Genomic DNA, 2819 nt, shown 5'->3' with positions numbered 1-2819 from the left:
AAGATATTTAAATTGGGATTTGACAGCATCATTCCCCACCTCCCTCCCACGTGGAAGACAAAGTGTGAGCATTGCAAAGCTATCTAATGGATCAATATTTTTTAGAATTATCTTTTTTCAGTTTGTGTTTTTACCAGAATCATAGATATATCCAAATGTACCTAAGACTCTTGATATGGAGCTTATCTTGTTAAGCAAAGAGGGGGTATTTTTGTTCATTTTGCAAGTTGGTGTAAGGTAAAGGGGACATGCAGCAGCATAAAAAAATGAATCCTGAAGACATGTGAAATGTATTTTTATTTTTTTCATGTCAGAACACCAGCACTGAACTAAACCATCTTTTAAGGTTCTTGCTAGGCTTCTAGTAATTTGATTAATTTCTCTGATCATCAGTACAGTCTGTATTCTTGAAAGCATTTTGGTGTTTAGAGTTTCTGTTAAGGCTGTTCTTGAGCAAGCCCAGTGTTTGTGAATGACCACCTGGAAGTCGGAAGCTCTCCTGTGCCTCAGCAGGGAACTGAGGCTTTGGCTCTGGAAGGGGCCACTGCCAAGTGAGAGTTGATTTTTGACCCTTCCAGTTACACTGCCATTAAATGGCATTTCGAGTGGAAAGGGAATTTGAACACAGACTTGTCAGTATTCAAACCACAGGCGTCAGAGAGCGGAAAATAATTGTCAGCCTATACTATGCATTGGGGAATGCTAACTATGAAGAGTGAGATGTTCTGCCCTCAGACTGGTTTTTTAGTCTGTGTTAAACTGCAGTGTCTGACTTTGTAAGCTGAGGCACAGGTAAAATATAGACTATCTACCATTTTGACTCATTTCCTCCCCAATCCATAGGCTGTAAGTACCTGATCCTGTGTTAACAGCACACTCAAGAAGTGGTGTCACCTCTGATAAATCTGCTTTTCTCTGACTTAGTGTGAGATGTCAGCCAAAATTAAGGTGATGTGCTTCATATTTTGGGATCTTCAGAGAAGTGGTGGCAAATTTAAAATCTCTGTCAGAAGGAAAGGAAGCCTGATACGATTCAAGAGAGGAAGTAACGTGTTTCTATTTCCACTGCCCTCTCTGAGGTGTGCTGAGGAGGACTAGGTCACACTGACAAGCTGACTGAAGAGCTGAGCAGTAAACTCAGGGTTTGAGTTTGTACACCTTGCTGCAGCTGCTTTCCCATAGTTCCCTTGTTTCTCCATCAATTATTCCAGTCTCAGACTGCTGATTCATGTGGTGTATGTGCCATGTTTGGAGCTGAATTTCCTCATGTGTATTGGGCACAGCAGTAAGAACAAGCAGTAACCCCCGAATCCCTGGGTTTGCCCTTACAAGTCCTTAGTCTTAGCATGCAAGGTCAGTACCACTACTGAGCTTAAGAACCAGAGACGCTCTTCCCAAGCCAGAGCCCTTGTCCCTGAGGTGCAGCCGCTGTCTGAGGCAGAGAGAGGCCATTTCTGAATGGGTCACCAGTGGCAGTGAATTTTGCTGTTCCCCTCCTACAGCCAAAGAAATGCCCTGTGATAGAAGACAGAGCCAGCTGAGCCCTGATCCTGTTCACTTCCTGCTCTCAGAAGTGTTTCCCCCCACTCCTTCCCATGTCTTCTGTTCACCGGTCTGGTTCACAGGACCTTGCTGTCTGACCCAGTCACCTCCAGATCAGCACATCTGCTCTGGTTGCTGCAACCCACGCAGCACTGCAGTGAAGAGTTAAGGGCTGAATAGCTAAGGACTTTATTTCTGCACACCCCTTGCTCTGCTGTCTCTATATTCTGTCTCCCCCAGCCCACTGCACCAGGAGGCTTGGTTTGGGAGGGAGAGAAGGAGCTGCTGAGGTGAGGGTGGCTGGAAGGAAAGCCAAGGTGCTAAGGCTCACTAGGTGGCTCTGAACCAGGCTGGGTCACACTGGGCTGCATGAGATGACATCTGTGGTTTTTTTTCCTTGCTGTTTCTGCCCTTTCTTTGTCCTGTAGGTCTGAGCACTGTGGTACCATTTTTTCATGATAAAAAGGAGTTAACAGTGCTTCCACCTCTGCAAAAGCGTGTTGAGGCCACCAGAGAAAAGGGCAGTGCATAAGGTAAGTATTTATTCTAAGAGCAGGACACCTATCTTGAGGGTACTTGAAAAAAAGAGGCAAGATGGAGCAGAGGAATGTAAACATGCTGGCTTTGAAGGCTAGGACCATCTTGTTCAGTCTAGATCAAACACCAGCTTCTAGGCATGGGCACGAGCCCAAGAGCACACGAAGTGCATGCACAGTTCAGTGAGCACACTGGTGTCCCTGGGCTGCACCAGGCAGACACTAACAGCAAAGGAGGAATTAAGCACCAGAGCACACTGACAGAGTTATGTTTCCTTAGAAATCATTAAACCCAAAGGCAAGTTGTTTTATAAAGGAAACACCCTGTGTAAAGTGCAAGAGATGAGAAATGACAGGGAATTGGCTCTAAACCATACTATGAGCTTGGAAAAAGCAGCAGATGTAGACTTGTGCAATTTTCTAGCATGTAATTTGTTTTTACATTATGTACAACTTGAGGTAAAATACACTGAGACCCTGTCCCACAGCTCATGTTAGACAGGCAGCATGGCTGGTTTCTAGCTCTCTCTCCATCCTGTAAAGCTGGCTCCTCAGAGGGGCAGTCAGCATGTGTGAGAACAAAGTGTGCTGAGACCTGGCCACTGGTAAAACCACTGGTCTCAGTGGTTTTACCACTGGCCAAGGCTGCTCAGAGCCCAACAGCTTCTACAGGCCCACAGCTAGCCCAGACACAGGGGCTGGGAAGAGCACACACATTCACGCTGCACCATAAAGATGTTT

The sequence above is a fragment of the Serinus canaria genome, chromosome 2, assembly GCF_022539315.1.
Source record: "Serinus canaria isolate serCan28SL12 chromosome 2, serCan2020, whole genome shotgun sequence".
Lineage (NCBI taxonomy): Eukaryota > Metazoa > Chordata > Aves > Passeriformes > Fringillidae > Serinus > Serinus canaria.
This window is presented reverse-complemented; position numbering follows the sequence as displayed.